The sequence below is a fragment of the Thamnophis elegans genome, chromosome 2, assembly GCF_009769535.1.
Source record: "Thamnophis elegans isolate rThaEle1 chromosome 2, rThaEle1.pri, whole genome shotgun sequence".
NCBI classification, from domain to species: domain Eukaryota; kingdom Metazoa; phylum Chordata; class Lepidosauria; order Squamata; family Colubridae; genus Thamnophis; species Thamnophis elegans.
Window position 1 is genome coordinate 40,689,902 of NC_045542.1, and position 21,921 is coordinate 40,711,822.

General features: G+C 39.1%; 1 pseudogene; it reads right to left on the reverse strand.

Moving 5' to 3' along the window:
• Nucleotides 1-17,394: 17,394 nt before the first annotated feature.
• LOC116502863 lies at nt 17,395-17,733 on the reverse strand (annotated as a pseudogene).
• Nucleotides 17,734-21,921: the final 4,188 nt, after the last annotated feature.

Consider the following 21,921-nt stretch of genomic DNA (forward strand, 5'->3'; position numbering starts at 1 on the left):
CAGCTGGACAACAAGCAGGAACCTCACAGAGTGACAGGGAGCTTGAAAACCAACTATCACACTTTACACAAAAATAGCACAAAAGCTGCCTAACTGACTCACACACAATGTAAGAGCAGCTGGACTTCACACAAAATGTCCCCTGCAACAAGCAGGAAGCTCACAGACAATTAGGGACAGCTGATTGTTGCATGGCTGATGGGTAGTAAAAAAAAATGCTAAAAAAAGTTAAAGACAATTTGACAATTACGCAGCACAGCTGATTGTCACACAGCTGATTGTTGGAACTTTTAAAAAACTTTTTAAAGCATTTTTTACTACCGGCTCAGGCAAACCAGCCTGTACAGGTAGCATTTCAACCCTGAACAATATACATTAAGGAAGTGCATAATGAATTAGAGGGGACATTTAAAAACCTACTTCATTTTAGACAATTTAACATAACTAAAAAACACCCCTGCTGTTATACTTTCAGTATGATAGCAAATACAGTCCACATTGGCCCAGAAGAAAAATTCAGATTAATATTAATTTTTAAAAAATTAATAGGAGTCCTACCAGTTTATGTAATTATATTACTCAGCACTACCCTATTTAGAATTGTATGAAATACTGAAGTCTATTCTCCGGTGGATATTCAATTTCAAAATTAGCTCCAGCTAAGTGAACAATCTATGTTTGCCTTCAACTGTTCTTGCCAGTGGGTGTTTAGACAGCAAAATTACTGATAAATAAAAGGAGCTTTCATTTCTCTTAGCAAGGATATAATCTTTAATCACCCACTGTTGCTTAACTACAACTCCCAGCATGCATCACACTTGGGAATACTGGGTAGAATTGCTGGAAATTGGATTTCAATGGTATCTAAAAGACCACACGTTTATTATCTCAAATGTATCTATATTGAGTTGAAAATACTAAGGCAATCTTGCTCACTCCCAATACTTCAAATTCAGACTAACACCCAGCCAATACATGTAGTCCTCGACATATGACCACAATTGAGCCCAGAATTTATGTTCCTAAGTGAGAAATGTTTAGTGCGTTTTGCATCTTTTCTTGTCACATTTGTTAACTGAATCACTGCAGTTGATAAATTAGTAACACGGTTATTAAGTGAAGCTGGTTTCCCCATTGACTTTGCTTGTCAGAAGGTTGCAAAAGGTGATCCCGCGATACTGCAACCATCATAAATGTCAGTTGTCAATCATGTGTCAGGCCTGCAATTATATTCCTTTTAGAATTTTGGCCTGCCACACTTTCTCTTATTTCATTATGCTGTTTCTTTAGTATAGTTGATGGGAGGGGAAATAGACAGGAGTGAGATTGTGGAATGTATTGTTTTCATTCTTTACTAGAAGCCAAGGTCATCCTTTGTCTCCGCACCAGTACACCTGACCGGAAGCAGCTGGGTGTGGATGCCAGCGTGGAGGAAGAAGATTGGCCCATGTGATGGATTGTGGGTGTGGGGATAAGATCATGAACTTTTAACTGGGTGGAATTCTGATGTCATTTCCAGTATTGGGATTCCATAGCATGATGCCAACATGTCTGTCTTATTAAATTGGAACTTTAAGGATAGTTTTGCCTTGGTCTCTGATTTAATTCTGCATGATATTTGGAATGCTGACATCATCCTTATATAAATCACACGACCATGGGGTGCTCCAATGGTCGTAAGTGTGAAAAACGGTCATAAGTCACTTTTTTCAGTGCTGTTGTAACTTCAAACAGTCACTAAATGAACTGTTGTAAGTCGAGGACTGCCTGTATAGCCTTTTTATAAGATTGGATCTGCAGGACAAAACATCTGATGGAGACAAGGTTGATTTCACCTGACGTTAGACGTTTTCAAGAAGTATTACTTGAGGAAATCAATACCACCCTGTATTTGGGGAAATATTCTGAACTCTGCCCAATGACATCATGGAAAAATGGGATGTGAATAATACCCATAAGACGATAGTAGCCTTGAAACTTTAATCTCCTTCTTCTTATACATAACAGATGTCGGCTTAGGCAAGCTGATAAATTCTACAATGGCTGCAGAAAACCAGGTGAATACATTCTTTTTCTTCAGGAACACCATGGAATTGGGAGTCTCGTGCCAAAAACACATATTGTCCAAACATTAAAACTGTGCGTTGATGTACAAAGCAGAGCATGATATGCTAAGGAAGGAAGCGGGGGGGGGGGACCGGGGGGGGGGGAAATCTCTGAAGGTTTGAAATGATAAATGGGATCTGGAGAAGAGAAACAGTTATATACTATGCCCAATACTAAATAAAAGGGATTCAATATGAGGCTTTTGTTAGAAATTAGACTGATCTGTCAGATCACCTCCCTTTTCCTTTTTTCATCTATTTTCCATTTGTGGAAAGTTTGGAAAGTGAACTTAGCCTTTTTTTAAAAAATAGTCTAGATTTTCTAAATGCAGAATCTCAGACTGCATAAGCAGCATTAGAATGAAACCAGAATACCTCAGGTTCAAACTGCTACACAACCACATGTGACTTCTTTGTATCTCTCTGACTCTCCCTTAATTTAACCTAGCTAACCAGAGTGTTGCTCTTTGGGCAAATTGTATTTCTCTATGTTTGGTGGGGGAACAGGATGAATCCAATCCAAACAGGAACATCCAATCAATAAACTAATAAAAAATACAAAATTGAGTGCCCCTTTCTGAATATTTTGGAGAGAATTTTAAGATCATGACTGACCTTAAATTGGCCAGTCCTTCCCATTTACATACTTTGTAATACTTAGGCTGGAGTCAGTTTTATAATTTTTTTGACACAAACACACACACACACACACACACACACACACACACGTTAGACATTTTACATAAGAATGTTGTAAAGTGTAAAGTGTTTAAACAAGAGTCCTTTTGGCTCCGAAAAAAGCTGCGTGTCGCCTTTGAGCTTCGACTTAACTCATTGCTGGTTTATAAACTGGACCATGCTACAGGAAAGATTGCTCCCCTCTCCCTCCCTGAAATGTATTTAATATTTGAAAAAAGTGAGACATTTATTTAACACTTAAACTTGTTAGGGATTGTCCTTGAAATGGCAAAACTTTTGAGAGAAGAAGACCAAGTGCAAATCAGTTCAGGTTAATATCTGGAGGCTTTCTGCGTTGGCACTTAGGCCTTTCCATTGTTGGAAGAAATGCCCTTCCGGGTTTGGCTCCAAGTGGGGAAAAAGACACTGGAAACACGGAGGCTGCTTGGAAAGATGGTTTAATGGTGGACAGGGTCACATGGCTTGAGCTCCTGAACAGAAAAGTGGGAGCACATACTTCCATATGTTGAGTGAAGAAGAAAGGAGAGAAAAGGGACTTGCTGAGAGTTCCTGAGTTTTTTATACTCTGTGTTTGGCCCCACCTCTCTGTTTACTGTTCCTGTGTAAGAAATGTATTCTGATTGGTTGTCAGACTCTCATGGAGCCATGCACAGGCAACGCTATAGGCTGTTTTGAGTCAAAGTTTGGTTGAGCATTGCTTCTTCTCAGGTGCCCTGTGGTGAGATGGGTAAAGGGCTAATACTATTATGCCTTAATCCCCACACCCTGGAGCTGAAGGGGGAGATCTTTGTTATGTAGAATAGTCTGGCTCAGGCATTTTAATGGTCCATTGACAAAGTTGGGGGCTATTAAGAGTGAGTCTGTTTCCTGCCTAAAAACATGTTTCTCCATTTCTTATCCAGGGAAATATAATATTCTGCCTTTTCAATATTTCCAAAGATATTTCATTTTTCTAGGAGAAGGGTGGGTTTTAACTTCCAATACCATCATTTTCAGAATAGATTGGAGATCTATAGTAGACCTGTGCAGGCCTAGAACCTTGGGGGTATGTATGCTTTTGGTAGATGGGAGCAGTGGCTTTTTCAGGAGGAGGAGGAGAAAAAGAAGGAGGAAGAGGAGGAAAAGCAGAAGGAGGAGGAAGAGGAGGAACAGAAGGAGGAAGAGGAGGAAAAGCAGAAGAAGGGGGAAGAGGAGGAGGAGGAGAAGGAAGAGCAGAAGGAAGAGCAGGAGGAGGAGGAAGACAAGCTGTTATGCATTTACCTACACATATTTATATATACAACAGCATCCCAAGACTTGAGAAGTACTAAGAGAAGATTGCCTGTAAAAATGTACAGTAAGAGAACCCAGAATCTGGGTCCTTTAAAAAACAAACAAACACCCTCCCATGCCAATCAGACCATCTCATGTAGGGTGCATATATACGACAGACAATCCTATAGCAATGATTGAAGATTTCAAAGGAAAAAAAAACATTTTTTATAGGAAATGTATAGGAAAAATGCTATAGGAAAAATAAGGGAGAACTGCATGTTTCAGAATTGTCATTGTTTTACATAATACAGAAAATCAGGTGGGCTGGCATCCAATATGCTACTGAGGAAGAGCTGGAGGTTTTTCAGAATGTTAATGGGGATTATAATGTGACTAATTAAAGCTTTCATGATTACTAGCTGTTAGGAATTGACATCAATTTGATATTAATTAATCAATCAATCAATCAATCAATCAGCCAGTTACCATCAAGAGCATTATTCAATTGTTATCATAATTTTGCCATCTAACATATTTCTGTCTTTATAGTACAAACCCAAGATAACTATTAATTTATAAGACTATTGAGTTGAGCTGAACTCTTGGGAACTAAACAACTTTTTTTGGTAACAAGACATAAATAATTGGCTTTCTTTTGTGATTTTTTAAAATATCCTATATAAACAAGACCACTGGGATTCCCTGTTGATGTGTACAATGTATGCATTAACAAGGCTCACTCTGCTTAGCTTCTGAATGAGGCAATGCTAGTTAGTTGCTGCCAATTGCTATTATGAGATAGCCTAAAGTCTAGGATTGGGTAAATAATACTGTTAGTATTTAGGATTAGCGTGATGTACAACTAAGCTTTGGACTGAGACTGTGGAGATGGACATTTAAGTCCATTCTCAGCTCTAGAAGCTCACAGGTGACTTTGGGTCACTCAACGTCTCTTAGATCCAACTCAGAGGTGGAGAATTAAATGATGACTGACTGCTTATATTACTCATCTTGTAATCCTGTAGGGAAGGTGACACAGAACTCTAATAATTACACAAATGACCGCAATTTCTGCTGATTTTTCAGTGAGTACCAGTTTGACAAATTCTTCCTAGCATCAGTCAGCCATTAATATCTTCCAGGTTCAGTTAGAACACATGTTGTGGATTTGTCCATCATAAATTGTACAGATGCTAAAAATACTACAGAAGTCTTTGAAACATACTCTGATTCTAGATAAAGCATAGAGAATGTATAGCACAGTGTTGACAAACCTTTTCGGCACCAAGTGCCAAAACGGGAGTGTGCGTGCATGCTGGAAACTGGCCACCTCCGGGCGGCTGCTCTTCCAGTTTCTGGCATGTGCATGTGCACTGGCCACCTAGTCTTCTGGTTTCTGGCACACATGTCCAAGTGAAGACCAACTGGCTGGTGCGCATGCACGTGGTGGAAACTGGAAGAGCTGGTGCACCAGGCAGCTGCTCTTCCAGTTTTTGGCACTCCCATGCAGGTGAAGACCAGCTGGTTAGCAAGCCGGAACCTAGAAGTACCACATGACGGGGTGAGCTCCCATTCTTACCTCAGCTCCTGCCTTCCTAGCAGTTCAAAAGCATGCAAAATGCGAGTAGATAAATAGATTCCACTTCAGTGAGAAGATAACAGCACTTCATGCACCTCAGCATATAGTCATGCCATACACGTGACTGAAACATCTTCTGACAATGCTTGCTCTCTGGCTAGGAAACTGAGATGGCAATAGTAATAGCACTAAGACCTAAATACCTTCACAGCTTCACAATGCTTTGTAGCCCTCTCTAAGTGGTTTAGAGTCAGCATATTGCCCCCAATGATCTGGGTCCTCATTTTACCAACCCAGGAAGGATGGAAGGCTGAGTTAACCTTGAGCCGGTAAGAATTGAGCTGCCGAACTGCTGGCAGTCAGCAGTCAGCAGAATTAGCCTGCAATACTGCAATCTAATCACTGCACTACCACAATGTGCATCACCCTCTGTAGTTAGACATGACTGGCAGGCGAAATCTTTACCTTTCTTAAAAACCTTTTTAATGTACTTCTTGGGAATAATAGTGTCAACTTTGAATTATTCATGTGCTATTTAAACTTAGATAAGAGTCAACCCTCCAGTCCAGAGTATAAAGAGACTGGAGGTTTACTCAGCAAACTGTGATGTTCACAACCTCCTGTATTATTCCTTCTGCTTGGAAAACTACCTGTTTGAACCAGGTTTCATTGCTGACAGTCTACGGATGGTACCTCTTTCTTCATTTGGTAAAGTACTGGTAATTGCAACTCTACGCTTGGATTTAGCTGACTCTTCTGCTTACTCCGATCAAAACTTCTTTAAAGGTTTTCTGTATCAGGCCTGATGAAGAATCTGGGTTTTAATCAATCAACTTAAACTGACAAGCTTTTAAAGAAGTGAGCAAATATTATCAGAATTCCCTGCTGTACTTGAAGCAAGTATTCCCGTTCAGTGAGCCAGAACTGAAAATAGCCATTGCATTTAATCTTGCAGAGAAATAAGTTCTGAGGTACTAATTGACAGGGATAATTTTCTAATACAATACTACCGAGAAGAGAAAAGTATTTTTGTACGCAGTTGATGAGGTAATAAGGGTACTACAGATTTACTTGCCCGATACCATAGGGTCTGTTGCCGTATCAGCTATTCCATCTGCAAAATGGAATATTGGGCACTTGTGGTTTCCAGTAGTATCTTTCTTTCTTTTTTGAAATATGAATCATTCCCCTCAGAAAGGCTTCCAGGGGAGGTATTTTCAGCAGAGTTAAAAAGTGTGTAGGAGTTTAGAAGCAACTTATAGAAGTAAATAGGATAATGTAATGCAGCTGGAGAGTATGCAAAACACACAGATATTAGAAACAGTCTGCGTGCAGTGATGATATCCAAAATCAATATATTCAAGAAATCTTACTGCACTGAATGGTTGCCAGCCACTAAGCAACTACACAAAGCAAATGCTGCTCCATATAGAAACTTGTAGGCAAGGAAAGGAGCTTCTTAAGAGCTTGGTGGAGCAGTCAATGACAAATTCTGCTTTGGCCTCAATTAATCCCTCATTCATCATTATTCAATCTCTTACGATTTGGGGTTTAGAGAGACCGCTCTCACAGAGCCAAAAGGTTTTACAGCTTTCCTTACTAATTGCCTGCATTTGCTGAATTAATCCCTTTAGGATCTGAAAGATAGAATTCCCTATTTCCAATTCTAGCACATTAGTAAGTACACCAAGTACTTGCTTGTCTTTAGGGCAACAGACAAGGACTGGTTCCTGTGGATGTCAAGGTTAAATGTAATTTTTAGGTTCCTGTTGGATTCATTGGGATAGTAATATAGCAGTGATCTCGGTAAACATTAATTCTCTTACATGATTAGAATTGCATGATGGGTATGTGAGACACAGTGGCTTATTTTGCTGTCTTTTTATGCTTTTATCACTGGCTTCCATTGTGAAGAATTTATTTATTTGTTTGTTTATTTGATGCTTTAATCCTGCATTTATTTGTTATAATATTTATATAAAATATATATATTAATAAATTTTATCAAAAGATTAAAATTATAAAAAAAGAATATAAATAATAACCACACCATGCTCTTTTTCTGGGAAAATTCCCCTAATTCAGCCTCTATCTCCACCTATTGCTTGTCCCTAATGAAGCAAAAAACAGCAGAATGGATGAGGAATGAGAGCGGCTGCATTGTTGGAAATCTTGATCAAAATAATACACCCCCTCTTTTTTTCTAATTTTTTAAAAAAATGAAAAAATGAAAGACATGAAGATCCAATAAAGAGCTTTCATTATTTTATTCATTTTATTTATTTATTTAGTTTGTCAAACATGTACAAGATAACAGGTATAAGTATAAACATGGACATGAACAAAGGAAATGAGTACAAATAAATGGGAACAATAGGACAGGGACAATAGGCTTGCTGGTGTACTTATGCACGCCCCCTTTACAGACCTCTTAGGAATGGGGTGAGGTCAACAGTAGACAATTTAAGGTTGAAGCTGTGAGCGTTAGAGGCTGTAACAATGGAGTCAGGTACAGCATTCCAGGCATTGTTCACTCTGTTGCTGAAGCCATATTTTCTGCTATCGAATTTGGAGCAATTTACCTTGAGTTTGTATCTATTGTTTGCTCATGTATTATTGAGGTTGAAGCTGAAGTAGTCATTGACAGGTAGGACAATGTAGCAGACAATTTTGTGTAGTATGCTTAGGTCAGACCCTAGACGGCGTAGTTCCAGGTGATTCAAGCCCAAACTTTTGAGCCTGGTAGCATAAGGGATTCTATTGTAAGCAGAGGAGTGGAGTACTCTTCTCATGAAAATATTTCATCTAATTAGGCTGATCAGGCGGTTTGGTACCACCAATCCTCAAATAAGCTAGTCTGGAGTATTCTGGAAATGCAGTCTCTGTACCTCTTAAGGAAGTCAACTTGGGGAATAGTGATTGGGAACTGATGCTGAGAACAAAAAGAAGAAAATGGGTCGAAAGGTGCTTTTTCAAAAAGCAAATGGACTTTCTTTGTTTATCCTTGAAGCTCATCATTCTGGTTGCTTTTTTCCCCCAGTGATTAATCCATTGCTAGAAGATGGAGGTTAAACATGAGAAGAAGGTTCTTCTTCTTTTTCTTTGTGGAGATTCTCAGTCATCCAGGTCAGGGTTGTCCCAAAGGTGCTTTTCAAAAGGCAACTGGACTTTTATTTTTGCTTGAAGACATTTCTCTTCTCATCCAAAAAAATGTCTTCAGTTCTGAATGGGTTAGGGTAATTCAGAACTGAAGAAGCTTCTTGAATGAGAAGCAAAACTTCGTCAAGCAAAAACAAAAACAAAAAAAGTCTTTTGAAAAAGCACCTTGGGGAAAACCATGATCTGGATGACTGAAAATCTACACAGACAAAAAGAAGAAGAGTGTTCTCCTCATGTTTAAACTCCATCTTTTACCAATGGTTTAATCGTTCTTAAAAAAACAGAATGCTGAACTCAATGAATCCTAATAAGGCATTTTGTATAATGCTAAATATTCTCATACTTGTCTAGTAAACTAGCATCACTATTCACCAGTACTATGAGCTGTATTGGTAAATAGCTCATGGATTCCTAGATCACTAGTAAACTTGAATTTAGCAAATTATGGAATTTAGCAAATTATGGTTTTATTTGAAGCATAAGAATTAAGAAGCATTTCTACCAATATATATGTGCATTATTTTTTAAAGAATAAGATGATGAACAAGGTGGAGTAGGAGAAACAGTGAAGATAAGGTTATATCAGGGAAAGGTATCTACATGCTTCCTTCAGAATCTTAGCAGCCTTCTTTGTTTGTTGTAGCCTATTAAAAATCCTTTATGAAAATAGAGATCTATGCTAGGAAGTTACCTAATCTAATTCCTGGATCTTAGTCAGAGGCTAGGATTAATGATCTGCTTTTGTTGTGAGCTCACTGGTTGTAACGTGCATGAGCACAATGTGTAACAAGTTGTGGAAAAAGACCAGTGGGATGTGGGAACGGCAAGTGGCCTCTGGTCACACGGGTGTGGAATCAATGTGTTGGGTAGTTTTAGAGCCACACACACACACACACTAGCCTTAAATGAAGCCAAATTATTACCAACAGGAAAGAATTGTGTTGGGAGAAATAACTTTGCTAGGGAAAGAAAAATGGATATGTTCACCATGTAAAATGGCCAAAGGGAATTAGCTGTAAGACTCATACAGGAAAAATACCTTTTAAATATTTCAGGGTGCATCATTTCCTGTATTTAGAGGGCTACCCTTTATCATGGTGGTGCATTGGTGTGCAATTTCCTAAATACCCATTTAGATTTCCTCTTTGTTTATTCTAAGAAGGTTTAGCTCTTCAGTTCCATTCACGGTGGCTGCCTTTGGCAGGCTCTGTAGGCATAACTTCATTTCACAGTTAATTCCAAGCATATAGCATAACTTAAGATTCCATTTTTTTCTCATTTCTAAGGAAGAAAAGAAATTAGTTAGACTCAGTGATGGGGAAGATTGAGAAGACCCTGGCAATAGCCTCCATCATGCTCAGGGTTTCCCTAGACCCATGATGGCGAACCTATGGCACACATGCCAGAGATGACATATGCAGCCATGTTTGCTGGCACATGAGCTGTCAGCTCTGGCATGCATGCATGCACTGGCCAGCTGATTTTTGGCCTTTTAGAGGGCCAGGGAGGCCATTTTTCGTCCTCCCCAGGCTCCAGGAAAGCCTCCGGAGCCTGGGGAGGGTGGAAAATGACCCCAATGGGCCAATTGGAAGTTCGCAAACAATCCGTTTCTGGCCTCGGGGGGGGGGGGGCTGGGGGAGCCTGTTTCCACCTTCCCTAGGCTTCAGGAAAGCCTCCAGAGCCTGGGGAGGGCAAAAAGTCCCCCCCGTGTGTGGGTGTGTCCCACACGCATGCACAGGTGGGTGGGGCGCATATAATTGTGGGCATGGACATGCGCGCGTGCATATAACACCCGCACAGACAATTTTGGTACGCCTTTACAAAAAGATTAGACATCATTGCCCTAGATGGAACTTTTAGAGCATCAGTGTGGAACTTTTGAACTTTTAGCAGCTGAAAGAGGTGTAGTTGGATTTTTTTCCCTAACCCAGGGGTTGCTGGGGGAATTTTGGAGAGAGTAAGATGGCTAAGAATGGGAGCAGAGATGTCTGGGAAGCAAACGATGACCATTTCCAAGGTTCATACCCTTCCACCCATCTGAAATGCACCAAAATCTGCACACTGAAAATGGCAATTGTATTTTAGTGGTGGAATTATGAGATGCTGGGGGATTTTGGAATCAAGAAAGAAAGGTTGAACTTGTTCATACAGGTAGTCCTCGACTTATAACCACAATTGAGCCCAAAATTTCTGTTGCTAAGCGATACAGTTGTTAAGTGAGTTTTGCCCCATTTTACAACTTTTTTTTTGCCACAATTGTTAAATGAATCACTGCAGTTGATAAATTAGTACCATGATTGTTCAGCGTTTCTGGCTTCCCCATTTACTTTGTTTGTCAGAAGATCATAAAAGGTGATCACATGTCCAAGGGACATTGCAACCGTCATAAATATGATTCAATTGTCAAATGTCTGAATTTATAGAGATGCTGCATCTTCATACTTCACAAGTGTGAAAAATGGTCATAAGTCACTTTTTCAGTGCTGTTGTAACTTTGAATGGTAACTACATGAGCTGTTGTAAGCCAAGGACTACCTATTTTGTACTCTTAAAGATCTATTAAGAGGTCTAGCTGAAGCCACATAATAATTTCATGATTCATGGGAAGGGGATGCTAACCACTGCTAATCATTGCTATAACACATAGTTGATAGAATGTGCTTTTTCTGCTTCATATTTTCATGTTTTCATAAAAAAGCCATAGCAAGAACAAGATTGCAAGTAGCAGACCTGTTCCAAATGTTATTGCTCCCTCTTTCTGTCTACGCCAGATCACTATGGTTAGATTGAAATTTTGCACAGACAGGAAGAGGAAACAGAGAGGAGAAGTTTTATTGATCAGAAACAGAATCCGATGATTCTTTTTCAATGTATAAAAACGAGTGGCTGGGGCAGACCTCAGCTGTCCCATTCCCATCCATCCATAATCAAACATGTCAAAATTTCTCATGACTTCCCTCGGTTTTCAGGTGAAATGTCCTGTTCCCCTTCTCCTCCATGAAGCTGTCAAAATGCTGGATAGAAGCAGGGTCTTTGGACCATTTCAGGAAAGTTTTAAGTCAATTTGAAAATTCAGTGTGTTTCACAAATTTTCAGAATCCCAATGACTGTTGCAGCTTCCCTTCCAAATGTGCACATTTTGAGTGTGATGGTGGTGTGGGCATAGAATGATTGACAGTAAGTTTTATCATCTGCATAGCTTTATGTCTATCAGAGTATGTGCAGAAATGCAAATTTGTGGTTTATGCCTTTGACACTTCTGCTAGAACTTGCTCAAGGAGGTTCATTTGGAGTGAGGTTAAAAAAGAGAGGTCATATATATTCTTTGCATGAGTGGATCTTCTATAGTGTTGTTGCTGTTAGATAATTGCATGTAGTATAGGGTTTATTTCTTTATGTTGCACTGCAGGTCCTCTCTTCTAAGGAGGTACATCTGGCGGGATCAGAAGAAGAAGGACCTTCTCCATGGTGGCTTCCTGGCCCCCACTTTGACACTCTTTCAGAAGGCGCTGAAGATTTGGTTTTGCCCAGAGTGGGATGAAGCCCATCAAATGGCTTGTTTGACTGATTGATGTCACCAAGGTTTTCTTGGGCAGGGGGGAAGGTGTTAATTGTTTTAATGGTTGTAGATTGGATTATTATGTTTTCTAAGCTTCCTAGAGTCACTGAAAGTGAATAGGTGGCCACATACATTTTATAGCAATAGCAACGGGACTTAGAGTTATATACTGCTTTACAGTGCTTTACAGCCCTCTCTAAGCAGTTTATAGAGTCAACCTATTGCCCCCAACAATCTGGGTCCTAATTTTACGGACCTCAGAAGAATGGAAGGCTAAGTCATCTTGAGCCTGATGAGATTCAATCTGCAAAATTGCAGGCAGCCAGCAGTCAGTAAAATTAACCTGCAGTACTGCATTCTAACCACTGCATCACCATGGCATAACTAACTAACTAACTAACTAACTAACTAACTAACTAAATAAATAAATAAATAAATAAATAAATACTGTAAGTCAGATTTTATAGTTGCACAAATTGCCCATAAGGCATCATTCCCAGAAGAGACTATTCTTGCCAAGGAGCACTTCCAGCAACCTGTTAAATCAGAAATCAAGAATGTGAAGGACTCAAAGATATCTAGTAAAAGCTAATTTTATGAACATCTGAATGTTACCTCTGCTAAAAGATTCAGGAAGAAGGTTTCAAAATGTTTACTGTGATGAAACCCTTGAGGCTATCCAGTTAAAGCTTGAAAGAATTAATGTTATTAATTTATTATTACATTTTTAAGCTTCTTCTCTATTTAGCTGACAATCAATCTGCAATATGATACTCTGAAAATACTTCCCTGAAAATAAGACCTCCTGGACAATAAACCCAATCTGGCTTTTGAGTGCATGCACTAAAATAAGCCTCCCCAAAAATAAGCCCTTCCCAAAAATATTGCAACATAGCAACAGCCATGAGGTGACCAAGCTTGCCACATCCTGCACCTCAAAAATAATAAGACCTCCCCCAAAATAAGGCCAAGTGCTTATTTCAGGGGTCAAAAGAAAATAAGACTATATTTTTGGGGAAACATGGTATTATATAGAAAAATACAAAATGTGAATAAAAATCCGTACGAATACAATAAAACTATATAGATAAAAATGCCAAGTTAAAAGAAATAGGAATTAAAAGGATGGCAGAAAAAAAGTGTTATTAGCAATATTCTAAATACTAGGAGAATGGTGCAACTGCATCTCACTGCATCTCACTGGGAGTACATTCTTACTCTGTAAATAACAGAGGTGTTACTTTCGCTGTTACTTTCCCACCAAAGTAACAGCAAAAGTTCCCACCAAAGTAACGCTGTTACTTTCCCACCAAAGGTGGTTCCTATTTTTCTACTCGCATTTTTACATGCTTTTGAACTGCTAGGTTGGCAGAAGCTAGGACAAGTAACAGGAATTCACTCTGTTACGTGGCGCTAGGGGTTTGAACCACCAAACTGATGACCTTTCTGATCGACAAGCTCAGCGTCTTAGTCACTGAGCCACTGCATGAGCCACCCTATAAAGCAGGTATAACTGCAGCCAATTTTGTGCTATAATTCCAAACAGCCTCCATATTCCTTTTCCTTACAACCCCTTTCCATTTATTCTTCTGGAAGAGTAATCTATTTTTCAATTCTTTTTTTAAAATAGAACTCATGTTTTCTCTTTCTTCCACTGTTCTATTTTTATTATGGTTCCCCCCCACTTACCTTTTCTTCCTTATTATTTTTTTTCAACAACCAACTCTCGATAGCACAAAAAGAATGGGTCTGTCCCAATTTCCAGACTTCCTTTGTATCTTCCATGAATTCTCTACTGAACTATTATCAATAATAATGAAAATTAAACCCTTGTTCATAAAGAATAAATATGTGCATATGAATTCAGGTAGTCCTCGACTTAAAACAGTTCGCTTAGTGACCATTCAAAGTTGCAATGGCACTGAACAAAGTGACTTATGACCATTTTTTACACTTATGACTGTTGCAGCATCCCCATGGTCATGTGATTTACATTTGGATGCTTGGCAACTGACTCATATTTATGACGGTTGCAGTGTCCTGGGGTCACGTGATCATCTTTTGCAACCTTCTGACAAGCAAAGTCAATAGAGAAGCCGAATTCACTTAACAACCATGTGACTAATTTTAACAACTAGAGTGATTCATTTAAGAAATGTGGTGAGAAAGATCGTAAGATGGGGCAAATTTAACAAATTTCTCACCTAGCAACATAAATTTCGGGCTCATTGTGGTCATAAGTTGAAGACTACCTGTAGATTTATATTTAAACTACATATTCAAAACAGACCTTTTCCTAAGCAGATGCTCACCAGTTACCATTATCATTCCTTCTTCAGTCCCCCAATAGCCTAGTCACTTTTTCTATACTCCTTCATCTCATTTCCCCCATTCATTCATTTATCATTTAACAAAATAATGATCTCTCAAAACATACCCCTTCAGAACCTTGTACAATTCCCCCTCCCTCAAATCCTCCTCCCCATATCTGATTTTTGCATTACCAGAATTCACTGGGATATAAGATATAAAATGAATTCTACTTTCAAGCATACCCACAAAACCTAGGTGACACCAATCCATTCTTTCTAATGTATATTTTAGTGACAATATTTATAATTCAATCTGAATCTTCACTTCCTTGCATAATCAACACCACTCCTTCATAAATTTTCATTCTGATTTATTGCAATTTCCCCCCATTCTTTTAGGTTCACAAGATTCCTTCCTTCCTTCCTTCCTTCCTTCCTTCCTTCCTTCCTTCCTTCCTTCCTTCCTTCCTTCCTTCCTTCCTTCCTTCCTTCCTTCCTTCTCATACTTTCCAAATCATAGTCTTCCAAACGTATGAATAAATTGAGTGATTGATTTTTACCACCTTGGCTTTGGTCAAATGACGGTTTCATATAACCCTGTTTAGTAAGATGGAGAAAGTGTAGATTAGGTTACCAGCTTCAGACATAGTTGTGGTACATATAATTCTTGAAGATGGTAAGAATACAAATAATTTATGCTATGCCCAACAGGTCAAAAGCAAAACCACAGACCAGTTTTACCTCAGTGTGCTTCAGCTATTCTTTGCAAGCTACAATCTCTAATCTATAAATGACCTTCTAGAGCAATATTCCACCAAATGGAAAGTACTCAGGATGTATGAATAAATTCGACAACCCTACAAAAATCCCAGTTCCATATTTTTAAATCTCACAAAATCATTTTCTGTTATTTTAATTTTGTTGAAACTGTAGAGGTAAACACGGCATACATCTAATCTGCATGCATTCTATACTTTCCACATTTTCTCTTAAGCAAACAACCAGTATGGAAAATATTTTGGTACATTAGTGTCATATCCAGTGGCAAAATGCGGTTACCCCTTCAGCCCTCAATCAGTTTGCACAGTCTCTGAAATGAATCTCCTCCATCCAACGCGAGTTTTCCACTACTGAGAAATATCTTCATGCTAAAGGTTTGTTTACAAGGAGTTGATGTTTCCACTTACTGGTGCATTAAAGGAGTTGTTTTTTCCAACCACTAAGTAGATCTAAACATTAAGTGTTTCTTGAGTTGGTTTTCCAGATCTCAGGCTGCTATAAACATTAAATTTTTCTTCGTTTGAAAATGTCCCCTCCCCACTCCTGCATCCAAAGCGGGGGGCGGGGGGGGGGACAGAAACAAAGGAACAGATGAGTTGCTGTCCCAATTAGCTACAGGTAACAGAAAAATATTTGTAAAGTTTTTCCTTATGTTCCAAATATACCATATGTGCAATATTTGTTTTATTCATAGAAAACATTTGGCCACTGGGCTGAGAAAGGAGACACAAATGTTGCTGGCTGCTCCTTGCTCACCTTGTGTACCATATACAGGTAGTCCTCGAGTTACAACAGTTTGTTTAGTGACCATTCAGAGCAGGGGTGGTTTCAACCGGTACGGACCGGTACGGCCGTACCAGATGGTGAAATTCAGCATGCCTTCCCATACCCGTTGGTCAGGAGGCCCCGTACCGGAACGCTCCCTCCCCTCGCTCGCTCTTTCACTCGCCCCACCCATCTGCACCACACTGCCGAAAAGTTCTCAGAAGAAGAATCAGAAGAAGAAAGAACTGGTGAGTGGCTGGGGTGGGTGGTGGGTAGAGGATGTTGGGGAAGAGGGAAGAGGCAGAGGAGCTTCTAGAAGAGTGTGTGTGTGTGTACACAGGCTGTGGGTTTTAAAAACAACTGAGTGAATCCAGGAAGAGGGAAGAGGCAGAGAGGCTGGAAGATACTATAGGAACACACACTTCCAGCCCCTCTGCCTCTTCCCTCTTCCTGGATTCACTCAGAGGTTTTGAAAACTCACAGCCTGTGCACACACAAGATGTTTTTAAAACTCACAGCCTGTGCACACGCATACACTCTTCCACTTTTTTAAAAACGTGTGAGTGAATCCAGGAAGAGGGAAGAGGCAGAGGGGCTGGAAGTGTGTGTGTAAGATAGTCAGTAATGTTGAAGACTGGCAAGGACAACCATATGCCCTCTGTAAGTAGCTGTTTTATTGTTTTGTGTACTTATTTTATTCTTATTTAAGTAGTAAGTTCACAAAATAATAAATTTCCTTTTTTATATCTTCTTTTTGTAGGTCATTCTTTGGGGCAAAGAATTTAGCGACATTGACTTGGCCACTTCCACTCAGTCACATAACTGCCAAGCCACTCCCACTCAGTCACATGACTGCCAAGCTACTCCCACCCAGTCACATGACCACCAAGCCACTCCCCAAAAACAGGCCACACCTACAGAATAGGTTCTAAAATTTTTTGAAACCCACCACTGGTTCTGAGTTATAACATCGAAAAAAGTGACATATGACCTTTTTCACACTGAAGGCTGTTGCAGCATCCCCATGGTCACATGATCAAAATTCAGATGCTTGGCAACTGCCATGTATTTATTTCTTTATTTCATTTTCCACATTTGTTTATTAAAACTGACATAAAAGCTTTTAAAAAAAACACCCCGCTTGTTGGGGGCTTTTTTAAAATAACAGATATAAATAAATTATCATCTTGTACTCCCTCTTCCATTTCCACACTCTCGTCCTCTTCCACTGCCTCTTCCACGGTCTCTACCTGCAACTGCCTTCCTTTTTGGGATTTCACTTTTGGTTCAACATCCACCAGCACTGTCTGGCAGAATAAAATTATCTGATATTATTGCCTCGAATGCTCTATGTCTCCAACTGGACAGTTCTCTATTCTTCAAAGTCATCTTTACAGCTTTAAGATGGGTATTCATGCTGACATCCACTCCTGCAATGGTTCCATGTACCTGAGTCCCATTTTTCAGTTCAATGGCGACAGTTTCATGACTAAGTTTCATGAGAAATTGCACGAGTTTCATGGCAGAAAGGCAACAGGTGCAACTTGAAGCAGATAAACCAGATACAGAGGCTGAGAGGCTGAGAGTGAGAAGCCAAAAGGAATGATGAAAAATTGAGCTTGGCACAGCCCCCTCAAACTAGACCGCTTCCGTTATTCATGAAGGGAAGCAACTGCCACGCTTCTGAGCGAGTGCTGAATCAATCAACTAGCATGTATTTATGACGGTTGTAATGCCATCCTTTGTGATCTTCTAAAAAGCAAAATCCTTGGGGAAGCCTGAATCAGTTAACAACCGTGTTACTAACTTAAGAATGTCTGTGTTTCATTTAGCAACGGTGGCAAGAAAGGTCATAAAATGGGGCAAAACTAACTTAACAAATGCCTTGCTTTTTAAAAAAAATAATTTTTATTGAATGTTTTAATCTTTAAAAACAGTAAAGAAGACACAACAAGAAAAGAAACAAAAAACCCACAGAACATACATAACAATATACAGTAATTTTACAGCTTTCTATATCGGGTTTTCTGCTTAGCTTTTATAAATCTCCCTTCTGCATTGCCTTCCTATTACTTTAACCTTGTCCTATAGTGTAGCAAATGTAATATTAACACTTATAATAATATTCATTATTTGTATCGCCATATATTTATATTCTCTATTTTCTGTTTTGGCTTCTGATTTCTAGCCACTTATACATTTTATTCCATACTTTATAGAAGTCCGATTCTTCTCTTTCTTTTAGTTCTATTATCATTTTATCCATTTCTGCACATTCGAGTATTTTCCTGATTTTAGTTTCATGCCTTGCTTAGCCACATAAATTTTGGGCTCAATTATGATCTTAAGCCGAGGACCACCTGGAGATGGTGTTCTCTTTTTCCAACTGGCTTTATTTTCTGCTAGGAAGCATTTTGAGCTCCAGAAAAGCTGTTAAATATTGCAGATGGAAACCACTGCACATTCTATACATCGGAGCACTAAAAAGTGTGAAAGAAGGACCCAATAGTCTCTTAAAAGAATTTTGCAAAAATCAATATTATATCATCACCCGTGAAGTTTAGAAATAGACTTCTAGTTTATAAAGAGCGAGGCTAAAGCCAGCTCAGTTTTTAATGTGCAATGCATACGGCATTTCATGAGTCCTCCAGATGACAAGAACTTTCTGTAGTGAATAGGCTATTTTTACCTTCCTCCAATTATCTGTGGAGATAATCAGAGTAGATAGAAAGATATAAAACAAGTTGTATTACCTGAAGTTTTGGATGCTATAAGACAGTTAAACTCTGTCACCTTTTATAGCATAGCTTCAACATTTACTGTGATCATGTATGTTGATTCTAGATGTAAACTCCCACCTTACTCTTGCTTAGATCCAAATAAGAAAGTTGTTTTTGCAATTATTTTTGTGCTATGCATAATTCTGGATTTTCACAATCTTGATCCAACAATCAAACAAAAGAATTGTGTACTCAAGTGCATGATCTCACAGTATTTTTAAATTGAACATATACCCCACTTGGAGTGGAAGAAGCAGGGTAAAGGCAACAAGAATCCAAGATAAGCGGGATAAAATTCTTGGATAAGGATAGCCTTATCAGATCTGGACAGAAAAATGAATTTTTCAATTTGAAAAAAACAACAGCATTTTAGTTCTGAGGAAGAGGAGGAGGAGGAAGAGGAAGAGGAGGAGGAGATGCAAAGAAGTGACATTTTGCAAAAAGAATTTATATTAGAAAATATGTGAAGAAAGAGGATTTCCATCTATCAACTTACTGAAAAGACACAACATTCTAAAAGACTTAAGAGCTAAGAGACACTAAGAGGACAATGCATAATAACTATTCCTTCAATTTTATAGTCTTCCTCCTACGAAAAATAAGAGGTATCCCAAACAGTTTGCCACATTGAGGCAAAATGGGTGACAAACAAATCTAATAAATACCTTAAAACTTAAACTGAAGATTGAGATCTATTAGAATACGAAGATAAACAAATATCTTTTCAAGCTAGGAAATGTGACTTTTTCATGGCCAAAGGCCACATTTGATATTTGAAATGTGGCAAGGGGCCACTTTTTTAAAAAAATGATATTATAATGGATGGCTGAGGCCATAAGGTGAAAGGCTGGAGGTCTTAAATTTCTGGTCCCAGAGTCCATTTATAATATGGTGCCACTTTCTGCTTTATGGGAATATGTTGGTAGATCTTGTTTCTTTTTCTTTTTTGACAATGCATGTATTTTTATCTTTATGTATTTTTTACGATTCTCTGTCATTATTTTAAAATCAATAAAAGAACAAATAAAAATAGTTAAATTGGCCTTCCAGAGCGGCTTGAAGACATGGCTTTGCCTTCTGGCCTGGGAATGTGGGTATGGAACCTAGGCCTCCTCCGAGTCCCATCTGCCGGTCAATGTCGACTGGCAACTACGCGGAGGAGAGCCTTCTCGGTAGCAACTCCAACCCTGTGGAACGATCTCCCCGTGGAAATTCGTACCCTCACCACCCTCCAGACCTTCCGCACAGCCCTCAGAACTTGGCTATCCCGTCAGGCCTGGGGTTAGACTACAACCCGCCCGAATAGTATGAATGTTGTGTTTTAATTATGTATTGTTTTATATGTTAAAAGTTTGTCTCTCCCCCCCCCCTTTTTTAAGTTGTGAGCCGCCCTGAGTCCCCCCAGGGAAAAGGGCGGCATATAAATAAACTTTAAATCTAAAAAAAATCTAAATAAAGTGGCTACATTACTCAGGAAACTGAGTGTGCTCTGCAGATTATAGTTCTTGTTGTTTAAAGGTTTTTAAAAATGTGTGTGTGTGTGTGTGTGTGTGTGTGATATTTTTGGTTATTATGTTGCATTGTGAACAAGCAAGTACTGGAGCGCATAACTCAGGAAGCTCAAACTGCCCAAGGAGCTACTGATACAGTTCTACAGAGGAATTTTTGAGTCTGTCATCTGCACCTCTATAACTGTCTGGTTTGGTTCTGCAACACAACAAGACAGACACAGACTTCAGAGGATAATCAGAACTACAGAAAAAACAATTGCTGCCCACCTGCCTTCCATTGAGGACCTGTATACTGCACGAGTCAAAGAGAGGGCTGTGAAAATATTTACAGACCCCTCGCATCCTGGACATAAATTGTTTCAACTCCTGCCCTCAAAATGACACTATAGAGCACTGCACACCAAGACAACTAGACACAAGGACATTTTTTTTCCTGAATGCCATCACTCTGCTAAACAAATAATTCCCCCACCACTGTCAAACTATTCACTAAGTCTATTCACTACTCTTAATCTTTCCATCGTTCCTATTACCCATCTCTTCCCACTTATGACTGCATGACTGTAAGTTTGTTGCTTATATCCTTATGATTTATATTGATATTGATTGTTTCCTGATTGCTTATTTGTACCCTATGACTATCATTAATTGTTGTAACTTATGATTCTTGATGAATGTACCATATTTTTTGCACCAAGATTTTGAAGAGGTAAGTAAGAAAAAAAGTTTTTGTCCTCCCTGGCCCCCAGGAGCAAAATGGAGGCATTTTCCTCTTCCCCAGCCCTGTTGAAACCTGCAGAGTGCTTCTGGGGGGTTGGGGGAAGGCAAAAACACCCCGTTTTTATAAAAAACTGTCCGTTTTTTACCCATTTTTTACAAAAATGGGATGCGGGGCTTCAGGAGGCCAAAAATGGCTATATTCGGTGTATAAGATGCATCAACATTTCCACGCTCTTTTTGGGGGGGAGGCGTGTCTTATACTCTGAAAAATATGGTATCTTGTTTTTTTATTTACACTGAGAGCATGTGCACCAAAGACAAACTCCTTGTGTATCCAATCACATTTGGCCAATAAAGAATTCTATTCTATTCTATTCTATTCTATTCTATTCTATTCTATTCTATTCTATTCTATTCTATTCTATTCTATTCTATTCTATTCTAACATACATGTCACTGGAAAGCAAAATCACAAAACACGGTGGCTGGACACCATGAAAACTGAGACCAGCCAGATCATAGAACAATCCAAAGAAGTAGTGCAAGATTGAAAGACGTGGAGAGACTTGGCCCATCGAATCTCCAAGAGTTGGAAATGACTGAATGGATATCATCATTGTCATCGTCCTCCTCCTCCTCCTCCTCCTCCTCCTCCTCCTCCTCCTCCTCCTCCTCCTCATCATCATCATCATCATCAT